Below are 17,617 nucleotides of genomic sequence, written 5' to 3' on the forward strand. Positions count from 1 at the left end.
CTGTGTCCCTGTGCAAATTTTTCTAACTTTGACCAACATGCTAGACTCTAAATTAGTAAGTCCGTGCTTCCTGAACAGGAGTTTTTGCAGACATTGCAGCTTTGTTTCCTGAATGCCCAGTGTTTTCTGGGCATTGCCCTGGCCTCATAGGTCCAGTGTTGCAGATCGACAGGGACAGAGCCTTCCCCATTTTGTTTCCCTCTCCCCACCATTTTCTCCCCTCTCACCTGCTTCCAGCTTCTTTTCTTGTGTCCCCAGTCACAGGGAACAAAAGGGACTGGGCAGCTGTTCAGCATCACAGCTAGGCCAGAGGTGGCCCTCGATGTGCACATGGGCTCAGCCCTGCTGTGCAGAAAGCATAGAGCAGGACACAGGCTGTGGAGTGGGAATGGGGCAAACAGGGTAACAGCTGGGGCTATAAACCCACAGTTCAAATCACAAATTGTGAGCATGGTCATCCCAATCTGGTAGCCAAACCAAAATTGTTCTCCTTGTTTTAAATTCCTACATTATTTCTTGTAACCTATGAAAATCCACAATGTATAAAGGATTTATTGTTATATTTCGCTCCTTCTTTTGCTTCATGCTTCTCAGCTCCTGTGCAGATGTTGTGAACATCCTGTATAAGAAACTTCTCCTCATGGCTTACCCTGGACACCTCCTGATGTGGGGCCTTGGGGCTTTCTGGAAGCTAATGGATATAGGCACCCCACGGCAAAATGAATTTACAATCATGCATTAATATTGCATCAGCAGCTCCCAGTTTTGTGTCCTGGACTTTCAGTACTTGGATATTTTTAATATGGATTTAAAAGCACGATTTTAATAATATTATGAAGTAGAGTTGTGGTTTTGTGGATGCAATTTTAAACATCAGCTGTAGCACTGTTTCCAAATGTACCTGGTGTTTAAATGTAGCTGAACAAAGGTGCACAGATCTAGAAGTTCATGGTTCCACTTGATTCCTATGCATTCAAGCACAAGTACATTTTCAATCAGAAATAATCTTGTCATTTCCCTAAAACAGACTCGTTGTTATGCCATTTCCAAGATTAAGGCTGATTTCCATGGTAATTTCTCCAGCATCATAGAGAGGACATGCTTCCGTTTCCTCCAAAAATACTACAAGAATAAAAAACTTTCAGTGTGAATCCCACTGAATACAGATGTGCTTTGGCCCACTGAATGAAAATCTCAGAGATTTATATGTATGTTAGAAGAGCATTGAAGTAAAAATTATTTTACAGTTCTTTCAGTCATGTCGCTACTTGCAGTCTCTACAAGCCTGTACCATATTTAAGACTATAATCCTGCTCAGGTGCTCCAAGAGTACTGGGGAATTTGAGAGCCATGCCATATAAAAAAAAGTCTGGAAAAGGTTTCCCATTGTCTCAAAGTGAAATGTGGCTGATGATGAAATCTGCTGTCAGATTGGAGAGGAGGCTGTGACCAGACTGCAGACACGGTATACAGCTCACTGGAGAATGCTCCAAGGCACCAGGACACAAGGCAGGAATGCTCCACCCATCCTACACTAGGCTGGGCAGTCTGGGAAGGACAATCAAAGGTAATTCAATTTCTCCTTTGGTCCTCAAAAGTTGGAATTTCATGCCTGAGTTTAGAGGAATTAGAGGAGTCCTCTTTGAGCAGTTTCAGGCACCATAAAGTTTTACCTAGATCTGCTCAGACATGAGTACTCCCCCAAGAAAGAGCACAAATGTCTGTGACATTGCAATGCAAAAAATGGCTGAGAACAAATTACATTGTAGACCTTTAGCCATACCCTTGCTACCTGGTAATGATTGAAAAATATTTAGAAATAAGCAGAGCACTGACAAATCCTTTAGAAAAATCTAAAAACAGAAGCTCAGTTCAGTTTAAGTTATGATTATGGATTCTGCTAATTAACATGGATTTGTACACAAGAATAATTTCTAGACACTCACGTAAATGCTCACTTCTTAAAAATTATGAAATGCAGCTTTAAAAAATCTATTATTCCTGGTTTTGGGGGCATTTTTTCTTGTTGTTTTGTACCATCTTTAAAACTTTCATGTCTCAATGTAGTTATGAAGCAGATCCAGCATGATATGGTTGAGTTCAGCAATTAACCACTAATAAAGTTCAAGCATATTGCAAATAATCTACTATGTGAACAAAATAAGTTTCTCATTATTCTTCAAGGATAGCCTAAATGAGCAATAGCTCTGTAGCAGCTTTTATCTAAATTACTGAATCACAGTTACTAATCCTATAGCTGATGTTGTCATGTTAAAAGCTAAATTAAATTTTCCGAATTATTAAGGAAAAAAAACCAAGTTCCATGGTTTGATATGCTTAACAGTGGCTAATATAATTAAGACTGCAATGGATTTCAGTTACAGAAAATGACAGGAAATAAGGAAATACAATGAACACTGCACAAAGGACTAAGCATAGTTCAGTCTGGAGCTCCCCAGAGATAAATTACCAAGTCCAGGGAAGATCAACATATCATGAAATTAGTTCCAAAGTATTTTCTAGAAGCATTTGTGTCTCTGCCTTGAAATTGCTTTGCTATCCTTCCTAGTTGTAAAAAGTTCAGACAACCATTCAGAGATTGGAAATACCCTTGTTAAGTGAGCAAGCAAAAACTACTGAAAGTGAGACGGCAAAGCAAATGGTTTTCAGACATGGCAGAGACTTCAACTACACTAGGGGGGAAAACGAGTGGAAGCAGAAAGGTGAGCATTGTTCAGCCAGAGTCAAGTAAAACCAACCACCAAAGGGCACACTGCAATATTTTTGAAGCAAAACTACAAAAGGAACATCCCCTACCACATGTCAAAGGCTGCATATTCCAACAGAGCATCCACAGCATCGAGGAGAGGTAAGGAGTAGTGCTACAGAGATTGCTGTTTCATAGGATCAGGGGCTGCTCTTGCAGTAACTCAAGATGAATGGACTTTCCAACCAATAAATAAGACATGTTTTGTACTGGATACTGTCTGTTAAAGATTCCCTCTGCATGGGTGATGCTGGAAATGTTGAAACTTTACCTTCACTGAAAAGTATGTATGTATATGAACTATAGTTTTATGTTACAAACCTGAAGTCTTGAAAAGTGCAACAGGTAAGAGCAGTTCTTATTGAATTAAAGATGGATTAAACCTTCAGCTTTCTCCAAAAGCTGCCTCCGTTGGGGGAGGAAGAGAGCCAAACCCTGAGGAAGAGTTTGAGAACATCTTCAAGATGATAGGGAAGCTGTCAGCACAGTGAAGAATAGGGCGACAAGTATCCAATGTTACAGGATTCACTGTAATGGGAAAACTAATTCTGCCTCAAAACAGAGATTTAGTACAGTTCTTGGATGTGCTAGTCATGCTGAGAATTGTATTAGGGGTGAAAAGTGAAATTGTTAGCGCTTCTGAGGAACTGTGGCTCCTCAAAAATACTGAAAATGTAAAAAGGCAAGTTTTCCAATATCTGAAAGGAGAAAAATATTGAGGGATATAGGTGATGCCAAGTATTTTCCATGCTAGATGCCACAGCAGGATTCTGGCAAGAGCACCTCAAAATACAAAGCATATATTTGTGTTCATTCAACACACTCTTCAGGAGTTAAAATTTCTGCAGTCTGTGATGTGGGCTGAGTTTAGTATTCCAGGGCTTTCACTAGGAGAGTGAGGGGAATTTGGGATAGTATGGAGGTTATTGGTCCTGCACATCACTTTGACCTGGGGAAAAGCAGCAGAAGAGCAACATGAAGTCCTCAGGCATCTTAAGAGCCACGATGCTGGAGTAAAACTGAAAAAAAAAAATGCAAATATAAATTTTTGCAGTGTAAAAAAGAAGTGGGGAGAAGTCTTAAAGTGGTATGGTGTGATGACAGGTCTCAGGGTGGTCAGAAAACCACCAGTTTTCCTACCCCAAGAGACAAGGAAGCCACAAAGAGTTTCATTGGACCCCTATAGTGCATAGGAAAGTTTGCAACTCACTCATTTGCTTGAAGTAGCACCAGGCAGAGTGTGACAGATCAAGAATGCCTGCAATGGAAGAGAAATCAGAGAAAGTAAAGGCTGATGTGCTCATGAAGCTCAGGAAGGGATGCAGGAAGGGACCCCTGAGGGAGGCCAGGAAGACACGGAGTGCAAACTTCCAACAGCCTTGGAGGCTGAAAGAGTTCATGGAAGAGCCTAAAGCCCTGGGAGACTGGAACAGTAAATGAATATGCAAGTTGTCCACAGATGCCTCTGTGGAGGCTGTCAGTGTGCCTTTCCTATACCAGTGTGGTCAGAGTTGGAAACCAGTGGCCTGTATGTCACACACACCAACAAAACGAGAGCGTCAGCATGTTCAAATAGAGAAGGCAGCTTTGGCCCCATTCCACAGGTGTAAAATTTCACTTCTTTATTTATGGGAGGCCAGTGTTAGCTGAACTGACCATAAAACCTTCCTAACATGGCCGAGAGGGACCTGGTAACTCTCATGCTGTTCAATACATACATGTTTTTCTCTTTTAAGTACAAGTTGAAGAAAAATGTGGGAAAGATTTGGTGGTTTCAGAGTTGTTTCTGAAAATTAAATAAAGGAGCAATGGAGCATAGTTCAGAACTAGATAGCATGGATGATATTTGAGATAAAACAAAATAAAATGAAACAAAATAAATAAAATCCAAATCATGGTAGGTCTCAGATGAAATATGGATTCTGAGCTACAGCTAGAGATACTCTTCAAACTACTAGTTGAGAATAGTTAGAATAGCCCCTACCTCAGTTTGAGGATAAGATTTCTTTACAAGGTGAAATTTTGTTTAAAGGTGTGAGGGTGTTGAGTCCTAATGTACTACAGGGGAAAAAAATCCATGTTGTTAATATGTGTAAAAGAGCAGGGGAACATTTCCCCCAGCAAAAGAATAATTATTCCATGGGGAAAATTGAGCACATGTTTATTTGTGCTATCTGCAAAACCACTATGTACTTGTTCTGCACTCCTATTCTAAACAATACAAGATACCCTCAGTTTATGCTATTGCAATTTAAGCAGCTGTCATATGTAATTTTCTTTTACATGGTATTACTGATGCAGTGAGGTCTGATAAATTGATGCCAAACTGTGGTCACAAGTTCAAGCATTTGCAGGATGAATTTGGGGGTTTGGACATGAGCTACTAATTGCTATTATTCCAAATATAACAGATGGGTGGGAAATGATGGAAAAAGATCCAAAGAAGAATGCTTAGTCAGACCCTGATCCCTGTTTAGCTCTGTTAAATTGCAGATTGTCAGCATGGCTTGTCACTCTCTGGGGCTTTGCTGAGTAGAAAACGAAAGCCAAGAATGGTCCAAACAATTAGAAACTGATGTCAGAGATATTAACAACCTGCCAAAGTGGAAAAAAAAATGTCAAAGGGCAGAGGGAAAGAAAGATAAGGTTCATGGTGTTGGAAACTGCCTCCACTTCTTGAAAAGGATGCATTAATCCATGATGATATGAGGGCATTACCTGTGATGAGCCATGTCTGTGGGAGGACAGAAGCCACCTTATCCAGTTCCCAAAGAGCCTGAGATATTGAGCACCAGGGAAGAGCAGCAGCCCTCAGATGTGAAATCACTGGAGGAAGAGAGTTGACTGTCTCCTGAGATCAACCTCACTGATCCCCTGGCTCAATTTACAGAATCAAGTTGGAGTGCAAGAGATTTTGTAGCCCTAAGTGACCACTGTTACCTTAGCCAACAGGTCAAATCATAAAGTTTTTAATTTTACATTCTGTTAACAGTGGGCTTTAGGTCTTGTTATCGGCCTATGACTTGGAAGGCTTGGAAGAGTGTGGGATTGAGTGACACAAGGAAAAACTGTGCTTTCAAGACAGAGAGCCCAGGCAGTGCACTACAAAAATACTGAGCACAGTCACGTAAGTTCTTGGGAATGCACTCAGAATAAAGTCCTTGCGTGTGGCTCCCAGGCTAGGCAACAAATCAGGGACCTGGGTGCAACCAGGGCATGGCACATAGCCATGCACAAAGGACAGCTAGATCTTGTGGATAGCTGCTGGCACTGGCACCGCCATGGTGGCCAACCACGTGGCCGCTGCACATGCAGCTTCACCAAGGATTAGGTCCTGGTGGATCTCAAGAAAGTTGTCAGGAGGAAGCCCTTCCTTGCAGGATAGCAGCCACTAGGTGACTTTTAAAGGGCCATCCAAGAGAAATGTGACACCCCTAGGATGTGGCTAATTCTGTGGTTTGGTACACTTTAGAAGCATCCAGTGTCCCTTTCATCAGGAAACTTTATGTTCTTGAGCTTTTTCAGGCCCTAAGATGACTTTTAAAGTCTGACACTTTCTGCCAGCTGCAGCCAGCGTCCCTCCTGTGTTCTCAGCCTCTGTTTTATGGGGAGCTGCTGTGCCCTGAGGCTTGGCCTCTTGCTGGTGGGGTGCTCTGCTCAAGGAAGGGCTGCTGACTGCCACTGCTGGTGTCTTCTCATGCCTTGCAAGCAGGGTGTTCAGCAGCTGCAAAGACCACAAGAAAGAACCAGAGAGGCTGGGCCAGGCGCTTCAGAGGCAAAGAGTGGAGTGGGAAGGACAGCAGAGTTTGACCATGAAAGCTGGGGAGAGAGGAGGTAGAAGTCTAGACATTTGGGAGCAAAGGTTCACTTTGAATATAAAAGAGGCCCTGGTGGACTCTAAAATTACCATAAATGTCTGTTTACAGGAAGTGGTTGAATGGAACAGATCAAGTAAGGGTACCCGAGGGCCTTTAAAACTTGGAGAAATCCTGTGTTTATGAGGTAGAGGGGAATTGGTCAGAGCTGGGAACATTGGAAAGTTGCTGGTGAATGGACTGCCTTCAGCCAACCACAGCTCTGGGAAAGCAGGGCTTTAGCTGACACATGGCTCTGCAGATGGCAACCCAGAGCAGTGTCCACACTGCAGAGCACATACAATACACGGCCAGCCTAATCTGCTCACAAAATAAGTGGGAAAACACCCCCATGGGGTAAAAATCTTACGTACACTCGCAAGCCTCGTTTGTGTGGCAGTCTGTGCTCCCTGAGGTGTTGTTCTCCTGAGCACATGAACAGCAGTGATCTAACACAAAAGGTCTTACCTAGTTGTCTGACACTGCTCTCTCCAGCCATCGTAGGGCTAAATGAGTCTGGGGAAAAGAAGGGAGTGGGAGAGAAGAAAAGCAAAGCAGAAGAAAAATGGGGCTCCCAATTACTGGCATGCACATCTCCATATAGACCAAGCAGCAAGGGCTCACAGTTAGCAAACTGCTCATTAGAGCCAAGGCATTAAGTCATTTCTCCTGGGAAGAATAACACTGAACTCAGAGACCAAACCTCTGCCAGAAAATGTAGGGCAGGGGGAGGGGAGGAGAAGTGGTTCAGAGAAAGAGAGTTAAAAGGAGGCATAGGAGAAAACCCCCACCAAGTAGAGAAAATGGATGGATGGTGGGTAAAGCAGGAGAATGAAGGGGCTGAGGGGAAGGCAAGGAAACAAAGGCAACCAGAAATGAGAGCAGGTGAGCTGTGGGATAATTACAGTGTTGTAACACTCAGTCATTTCTGAGACTACATTCTTTCTAGGCTTTGGTGTAAACAGTTAAACAGGGAGCAATTTCTGCCCTGATGGAGAAAACAGCATGTGCTTAAGGAGTTTTTGGCTACAGAGTCTGTCAGCGCCCTGGACCTAGCCTCAGCATTGCCTGCTAGCTCAGGCCTCTAAAGCAATGGCTCAGTGCAGTGTGGCAATGACGAGGTGCATAGCCCTGACCTCCCTGGGACACAGCACAGACCTGCCTTTCTGGTGACCCTCTGTCCCTGTGGGAAGCTCAGCAGTGCTCAAAGCAGCCCCACAGCACCACATTCCCTGATCTGCTCAGGCTGCCCTTACACCTTCAGCAGTTTTTCTGTCCAAAGCACAACGGGGTAAGTTAGTGGAGATCCAGGCTCACTGGAGCCTTTCACTGGAGCCTCCATCTGGCACTCCCAGAGCATTCCTGAGAGGTGAAAGCACCTCACTGGCCGGCTGTCACGGTGACTGCTGCAGTTGTAGATGCAGCGATCGGTGACGTGTGCTGTCCACCAACACCTAGCTGCGCGCTCCAAACCACAGCCAGGCTTCTCATCCTGCCATTACCAGCTGCAAGAAAAACTTTTGACCTGGAGTGAATGTATGCTTCAAGAGGGACCTGCAAAGCCCATGTGGGTGGTGATGTTAGGTTATTGTATGTGTGCCCCCTGGGGCATGCCCCCATGCATGGGTTAACAGGAAAGGGATTGTTTTGCAAAGCCAGCAGAATACAGAAGAGGCTATAAATCAGTACATGGATACAGAGGATTTTATTCTTAAGAGCCCGGCAAAAGGGGAAATGTTCTCTCCAAAGGGGAATGGGTATTTGTGAAGGAAAAATGTCATTTTAGGCTTTTCTAAGATCTCTACCCTTGGTGATTTTCAAAACACAGCTGGATGAGGTTTTGAGCAATCTGATCTACCTTTGTACCCATGCTGCTGTTTATTGTCTACTCCAGAGAGCTGACTAACCAACTCTTTGGGGTCTTTTTGTGAGGGCAAATTCAGACTGTTATGGCTCCTGTGACTGGTAAAGGTAATTTTAATTAACCTGCCTGATTAACATTGCATCAAGCTAGATCCAGTTAGTGTTAAACCAGCCGAGCTCTGTTGAAATTTTAGTTGAAGGAAAGAGAATTGATAATGATGTGTTCAGCTGCTTCAGCTGTGTCCTGGAGATATCTGTCAGCTCGGCCAACCAGCGGCTGAGCCAGCATCCCTGTAAAAATGTAAAAGGCGTGTAGAGGTGGCACTCATGGTCTTCATTTAGGGTAAACTTGGCAGTGTCAGGTTTATGGTTGGACTTGATGATCTTAAAGGTCTTTTTCAACCTGAACCATTCTGTGATTCTATGCCTGACTGAATCTGCTACCTAAAGGAAGTCAAGGAAGTTGGAGTGTATTCTGAATGAGTGGCTGTGAATATGGAAATCACAATTTGGGAAAACACAATTAAAAAATTTAAATATCATTTTCTATAGATTTCAAATGATACACAGTATTTTGCATTGTGCTTAACTTCTAACAAGCTCTGGCAGAGTCTGGGGTCTGCATTTGAGTGAGGTTTGCACTTTATTCTTGTGTTGAAGATGACTCACATTTAAGATACATCTGGAAGTACAAAAACACATTAAGCTGGTATGGATGTTTTAAATTAATCTTCCTTGGAAAATACTGGTAAACAATGGTAATACTAAAAAAGAATCTGCTATGAGAAATTCCCAACTTAAAGAAGTTCTTTAAGTGGTGTAGGATTTTTCATCTTCTGATCAGCCAGTACATGATTCTGCCTCAGGTTGTTGTCAAGCTAAGCAGGCTGTAATTCCCTGCCACACATACTCTTCAAGCATTGGCACATCACTATTATTTCCAGTTCACTGGAGTTTCTTTGTCCTTCCAAGATGCATTAAAAGCTATCATTGTATCCAACAATGCTGTTGACCCTGTAGTGGAGACCTGGTCCCAGCTCCTGACTGAACTTTAGTAACTCTGAGGGCCTGTTATTTGCCTGTGTGTATTAAAATGTCTCTCAAAGCGTTGCAACCCAAACGAGGGGTAAAATCCTTAAACAGTGATCCCCATTTTATGTAATCTTTGAACTCACCCTTTCAGCTCATGCTGCAACCACTTTATGGGGTCTTCCTTTTTTTTTGTTTTGTTTTGTTTTTGTTTTGGGGTTTTTTTGGTTTGGTTTTAGTTTTGGTTTTGGGTTTTACTTGTAATATGAGTTCATTATATGCAAGCAGGTTCAAGACAAGCAGCAAGACTCCCTGAAGTCTCCTGTTTTCCGAAGGAAAACAGCTGTGATGCACAGACCTTGAATTATCCTTATCCTTAAAATATGGGATCAACAGGATTGTCTCTGGCTCTGGACACCAGAAGCATCAAATGACATGTGATCGGAAAAGGTTAAAACTTGCCACCTTATTTTAGTTCCAGGTTTAGGAGAGATTTGCAGACCCAGGAAGAAAGAAATTGGCACTAGTCTCACAGACTCATCCCCTGCAACAAGCCAGGGGGGGAAAAAAAAAGGCAGGGTAAAAAGAAAAGGGGATCTGAGAAGCCCCAGATTATGAACATTTTTCATTGGCACAAGCTACCCTTGCTTAGCACAGGCCAGGCTGCTGCTATGGGGACCCTGCTAGGAGCTCAGAGGCTCACGGCACGCATGAGGCAATGGAAAAGCAGCAGGCAGGGACTAGAAATGGCTGAACTTTATTTTTCCAAAGTGAAGATCCTTGGTGGGCTGCAGATTACTTTGGAAATCAGACCCTACACCCCAGGATCCCGCAGCTGTCCCTCTCCCCTCTAATTTTTCTCTGTCAGATTCAGAGCTATAATTAACCACAAGGTCTTAGTGATACTATGTGAAAGTCTGTGTGTGTGTTTGTGTGTGTGTGTGTGTGTGTGTGTGTGTGTGCGCGCGCACGCCTGGGCTTACTCACCCCAGTGGGCATAATCCTCTACTGAAGTTTGACAGGTTCACATGGAGAGGAACTTTTTAACTAATTCACTTCTAAATGCTCCTATGGCTCTCTCTTCCCTTTGCTTCCCTCCTCCCTCCAGGCCGCAAAGGGCATCGTGATACTGGAACCACCTCTCCACACAGAACTGCCAGCAGTCATCCCTGTACACATCCATGAACTCCTCTGTATTAGCCATGGTGGGATACCCAGCCAAGGTGCTTATGGATGTGCTTCTATCTCTGACTGAGCCAGGTTTCTCAGAGTAGGTGCCTCAGCATTTTCATGGAATTAAACAATGTCAGATGAGAGCATGTTGGAGATGAGGGGTCCTAACTCAGCAGTGGTTTGCCAAGACCTTGAAGCAGGGAAGGGAAAAATGTCTAAAGGCCAAAGCACACTTCTCTCACTCATGTGAGGAGCTGTGTTTGAGGCAACACACTAATCCATATTCCTTATCTCAGCAATTCCATTAAAGCCACTTGGTATTCAAGCACTGAGAGGGAAAGGAAGAACATGATTTGGCACAAAAAAAAAAGAAAATGCATGGGACTTTTTTAAAAATAAAACCCCAGGGTGTTTCAAATTAAAATGTCCACAAAAAAATACAAAGATGCTCAGCATTTTTTTTCAGGAAGGAAGAGGCAGCTTAAACTCTGCTTCCATGGACCCAGCTTTGTTGAGGTGGGTGTATGAACTGGTAGGAGAACAGGAAATTCTAGCTCATAAAAGGGCTGTCTTAGAGGTTCTACAGGAAAAGAAAAACTTTGGAAGAATCTACAAGGAAGAGATCACTTGCTGTCCCAGTGCGTGATAACACAGAGCTGTGGATTCCTACAGTTCTAACCATAGGTTCCTACAAACTGCAAACTGCTAAGCCCCATTTAAATTGTGGAGAAATGAGGGACAGTGAGTACATCTGTGATACAGCTTGAATTTTCACCGATTTTTATAGTAGGGCACTGAGCTACTTCTGCAGCATGGATGATTCTCAGCTGGTTAATACTGGACCAGGAGTGACTGCTTAATGGGTTGGGTGATTTAAATCCCACCTACACCAGCGTAACGTGCAATAGGTCTCTCCTGGAACCTGCTGCTGGTTCCTTTCTCTGTCTTTGCTGCTGCCACAGCAGGTATAAAATAGGCAGCAGACAGAAAGAATTCAGTTCCAGACACTCTGCTTTGTTGGGCTAGAGATAGAGCTCCCTGACACTGGGAAGCCTGAGAGTTAGAATAGCTTGGTGTGTCTGGCAAGGCAAAAAAACACTGGATTTTTTTTTGTTTTTGTGAAGGTTTAAATTTAAATGAAGCATATGCATGCCTAATCCATTCTAATCTATCTGGGTTCTTATATCCCATTAATCACTGACTTGTATTAGCACCTCACACTGTCATCCCTGCCACTGCAGAAAGCTGCTGTGACCACCATCTCATCACAGGCATTCTGATGACTTGTCACTGGATTTTGTGGGAGCAACAAAACAGCTAAGAAGCCAAAATCACTTCCCATTGCAATGCTTTAGAGGAATGATACAGACGAGAATTGATGTAACATATTGGTCTCAAGCATGAGTGACAGACATTACAAAAACCATGCTGTAAAGCACTTATTTCTCAGAAGCTTTCACAAAATTGTCACCACCTAAAGACATTGCTGTTTTTCTCAAAACAAGGTGACTTTCAATGGATTGCTTCATTTTTTATTATAAATCTTAAGAGCAAATTCTTTAAAACAGTTTTACCAAAACCAAAATAAATAAAAACAAGTACTGTGTCCCTAGGACACATATGGAAAGGCTATGCATGATTTCAGAGTTAACTGTCTCCCCACGAATTGACTGGGAACACAACAGGTTTGAACCTCTTAAAAGACCAGCTTTTGTTAGCTCAACCTATGATATAGGTCATCTCAACTGTTTAACTGAATCATACAGGACATTTTAATAGGGTTAAAATTTTATAAAGTCAGCATTCAGGCCAGGGCCCACCTAGTAGAGGTAGACTGCCCCCAGTCTAAATTAACTCCTACAGTTTCAGTTTAAATTTTCCGCATCGGCTAGTTGGGAAATTTAAGCTGTTATTATGAGCTATTGCCCAGACGTGAATATACTTCAGTGGTACATGAAGATCTTGTCTTTTTTTAGCTATGTTTATTTTCCACAAGCTCTAAGATAAGCCTCTTCATGTTTTGCAGTTGTGTATCTTAATAGAGCATACCTTTTTCAAGCCCCTTCCTTCTTTGTCAAGGGCTGCAACCCACACACATACACACAGCTCTCCCAGGTCCAGTAGTGGGAACATGAGAGGGATCAGCCACTGCAGATCAGTGACAAGAAGTTTATGCTTGGACAAAGAATCCATTGAACAATTTCAGATGAGAAGAAAACAAGTGGAAATCCCAGTCTGCCTGCAGATAATTTAGAAATAGAAATTATTTTTGAATTAGTTTGACTAGCTTCAATCACAAAAAGAGCATGAAGGCACATAGCACATTAACTTAAAGCATGACTGAGCAGCTGACTAAATTTGTAATCTTGACATAGACAAGCCCGAAAAATCAAATAAGGAATAAACAAACACAGGAAACACTTACTCCTTATATAAAATTGAAAGCTACTTTTCATTAAATGTAACTTCATGTTTTGAGTTGAATTGTTTAACTCATATTCTTAGTATAGCTAGTGATCAGTTTAGAGCATATACTGTTGGAGTTTTCTTGGCATTTAATTCCAGCAGTTACAGCTCATTTAGCTACACTGTGGTATTCACATTCTCTGAAAAGAGAGACAGGGTCTTTTCCTGCAGAAGCACAGAGAGAAGAGAAAAACAATTCTTATCTCTACTTGCTGCTCCTGTTGTTTTGCACATGTGGGATGTGTTAGGAAGGTTGTTTACCTGAAGTGATTTGTCAATTGGATTCTGCTGAGGATTGTTTTGTTTCCTTGGCCATTTGGAAAGAGCTGTGTCCTGACTGTCAGGAGACTGTCACAAGTTTTCTTTAGTATTATTTAGCATGTAATTTAGTATAGCATAGTATCTCTTTAATATAGTATAGTGTAATGTAATATAATATAGTTTTAATAAAGCAATTGTTCAGCCTTCTGGATCAATGGAGTCAGAGGCCAATCATTTCCTTCATCGGGGGCCCTGAATTTTCCTAAACTACACTATCTGTCTTGAGCTGAATTCACCAGCTTTTTGAGTGGGCAGATCACAGGTGTATCTCATATATGTGGTACTGAAGTTCCACACAGATTGTCACTTTGGATGTGACTTTGAAAATTGCTCCTGTGAAGGAGAGATGAAGAGGCCCTTTAGGAGCAGTGAGGGGTTAAAAACTGTTCCCTTGAATTTATGTCTGATAGTGGTGGAGGGCTGGAAGTGCCAGCCTGCTGATTGATGGGTTCACATGGGGCGACCTTCACATTAGCAACGCGACTCTGGTTGCCTGGTAAACACAGGCAGATGGATCCAGCTCCGGTGATTTTCAGCGGTGACGGATGGCAAAGGTATTCCTGATCCGCATCACACCCTGCAGATCCCATGAAAATGACTTGGCACAGGGCGGAAAGTATTAGATTCGGGTGACAAATAACTACGTGACATCAGCTGAGGCTTCTTCAGAAAGGTTATGCTGCAAATAACCGGCTTTTACGTAACTTTGTTTTCATGAAGCAGTAGAGAGACCTGGTTTATTTATTTATTTGAGAAAATGTAATGCAGCTACTGCCTGATAGAAACTATTCCCTGGGAAGATATACCCAAGTATTCCAGCACTGTATAGGTTTCAGGGTGGTTTTGGAGGGGTTTTGTTTGTTTGTAAGTTTAAAGCATACCTGTTTTAACTTGTTGCTATAGTTTATGTTATATGTATTTTTTCAGTGGCAAGAATAAGCATTCAGACAAGACATTTACTCAGAGATACTGTGATTTCATGAGTCTTTGCTTTTCTAACCCTTCAGTTCAAAAGTTCTTGATTTTTATTCCTTCTTCTCTTTTCATGAGTCAGTGCAACAGCAAGACCAGCATTTTAATTAGGTTTGTGGTCAATAAATTCTCATCTGAGCTTCAGACCTTTGTTTTGATGAAGTAGCTTGTTTGTGTATAAAAATGACTGGGGCAGGCGTGTGTTGAGAAGGCTCCAAATGCTTTATGCCTATCTTTAGCTGATAGGTGTCCCTTCCGCAGGATAACATCCTCAAAATGTGTAGTGTGTGAGTGCATGTGTTCCTGCAGTGAGTTAAAATAACTGTTTGCACCTTCTGTGCTGCATGTTACCATTCCTGCCAGGATAATCCGGTGTGGTTGTATCTGATAGGACATCAATAACAAGCCTAGAACTTGGCAAATGTCATCTCCCCAAGATGGAGTGTCTTGTTTCTCTGCTTGTGTTGTGCTGTAAAGCTTCTCTCACTATTTAAACCTTCTCCACTAGAGTCGGCAAAATTTCCAGGTGGCCCAGAGTTGTCCCCTTGTCTCTATGGTGAAGTCATTCTCTTGGTTTTCAATGCAAAGGAACACAAATTAATAGAAGCAATGCCCATAAAGCAAGTTTTTGGAATAGTTGAGGAAAAGTAGAATCAGCATAACATTGCCAATGAGCAAGGAAAACTTCTTCAATTTTTTTTTCCTTCTGGACAGGGTTATCTCTCTCCCTAGGCCTTTAATCAGATTTACCCATTTATCCAGAACTCTGCACAAAGAATAAGGTTGCTTATACTTCTGTAACCATGCTTACAGGCTTTCCTCCTTACATTTTAATTTATTAATCTTTCACCTTTTTTCTGTTCAATTTTCCTACATCATTAGTCTCTAGTGTTCAAGTCTTTTTCCTCATCCCCTTCCTTCCTTCCTTCCTTCCTTCCTTCCTTCCTTCCTTCCTTCCTTCCTTCCTTCCTTCCTTCCTTCCTTCCTTCCTTCCTTCCTTCCTTCCTTCCTTCCACACAGGCTAAAGGAAAGAGTTTTGTTTTGAAGGTCACTGTGTAAATATGTGAGAGTGGGCTCATTCTCATCTTCTACAGAACCTGTACCTTGCTGCCTGGAGTGTAAGCTGCTTTTGCCCACTTGCTCTTGGAGGCAGACAGTGCTGCAGAGATCAGTAGCAGTCTGCAGTTCTCACAGCATGCCCTTTTCAATGGTATTACAGAATTTCTAAAAAATTAGAGCTGAGGCCCTGAAACTGGCTTAGTTTTCTTCCAGCAAAGCACGCTATTCTCTCAGCACCCCACGTCTCTGGTGTGTTTTCCCTTTTTTGCCTGTGGCACTCCTCTCACCAGAAAACTTTACTGCAATTGATTTTCAGCCCTTTCCCTCATGTCCACACACTTGTCTCCAACAGGCAGGGATCTAGCTGAATAATGCCAGAGGTAGAGAATATGCAGGAAATAAATCATTCAGGAAATTATGCAGGGTAGGGCTGGCTGCAGGCAGCAGGCGTGTTGGACTGCAGCACACCAGCACCTCCCACACTGGTTTCCCATGGAGGCACAGGATGGCAAAAGAGCTTCAGCAAGAGGCTCCACGTGGATCCAGGCAGGTGGGGAAGGGGTGGCTGTGCCACTTGTCCCCACACAGAGGAGCACTTGGAGCAGTGGTGTGCACTGCCAAGTGTTATGCAGAAGTTCCAAGACACATGTCCTTTCCAGGAGCTCCCAAAACAGCTGGGCTGGATGGTGCCCTTTCTCCAGTTCAGTGCAGGGTGTAGTTTGTTAATCATAGGCAGATGAAGTGTGAGGCATTTTTTTCCTAGTTTTATCTATATAATTGACAATATTTCCTTTAAAATGGGAAGCTGAAGACTGGGACACATTTATTAAGTCCTGTGAACTCAAGCAATGAGCTCTTTAATGCAGACCCAGGGTATTGTGTGCTCCCAAAAATAAAGCTGATGTTTGGAAAGGGCGTATCAAACATAGCTGGTGCTGCTTGAAGCTGGCTCTTGAGAACGAATGATGGCACTTACACAGGGCTGTGTGTCAGGGGCACTCTGGTTTCACAAAGCTGTTTGTAGTCTGAAGCACTCAGCTGAGTTTTGTTTAGTGTCCTCTAGTCAGAATAGTCAGAAAAGCAGTGTGATGCCGGAGGGTAGTCACAACCAAAACGATTCCAGCTGTCAACACAGTGGAGAGACTTTTAATTTTGTGGGCCCTAAGCCACAAAGGCCAGAGCGGGTGGCTGACTCAGTGGTGCGCGAAGCTCCCCCTGTCTGGGGCTGAAGGAGGGCGGGGTAGCCCTGAAACTCTGTGCTCAGTACCTCAGCACAAACACAGAGCAGTCAGCAAGGTCCGTGCCAGCGCTGCATGGCCAAGGGGGAGCAGAGCAGGAGCAGAGCGCAGCGATCTCAGGGCTGAGTCTGGGGTGTCTTGTGCACCCTGGTGCTGCTCTCCTGATTACACGGCTCAGTCCAGCACAGTGTCACATCACCACCCTCCCCAAAGACTCAAACTCAGCCCTAATTTGCTGTCCCACACAGCGCTCTTTCCCATAGGATCACATCAGCAGCCAGTGTGCAGCATATGTGCATTGCTTTTCTCCTCATTCCACGGTGCAAACCATGTGTGTGTGCACGTGAGAGGATGGAGTGAGACGTCTAGGGAGCCAGCCCAGGCACTCCTGTCATTTGCATGGCTGTTCCACTGCAAAGGGGCTGCATCACTTCCAGATGAGAGATGGCACAGAGTCACATCCATTAGATAAATTAATGGTCTGTATGGTGTTGCACTTACGGAGCGGATCCTTATGGGTTTCTTCCAACTCAAGATATTCTGTGATTCTCTGCAGGACTTAAAATATGGCAGATACCACATATTTAACAACCAGTAGTGTAAGAACTACAACAGTAAAAAAAGCAGGATGTGAAGAAGGCACTGTTAGTTAGATCAAGGTGGACCACAATGGTCTGGTGCCACAGGCCAGAATGAACCAACAATTACATGTTACCATCAAAATGCCCCAGTGAAACACTGAAGTGAAGCTCAGATTAGTGCCTAGAGAACTCCACAAGACTGTTGGAAGACGTGAGTTTTTAGTCAATTTTAAGTCTTTTGCAGCTTTTTCATTCTGCTCAAATGCAAGTGAAATAACTGGAGTCAAGAAGCAT

This window comes from Zonotrichia leucophrys, chromosome 1, assembly GCF_028769735.1.
Source record: "Zonotrichia leucophrys gambelii isolate GWCS_2022_RI chromosome 1, RI_Zleu_2.0, whole genome shotgun sequence".
Taxonomy (NCBI): Eukaryota; Metazoa; Chordata; class Aves; order Passeriformes; family Passerellidae; genus Zonotrichia; species Zonotrichia leucophrys.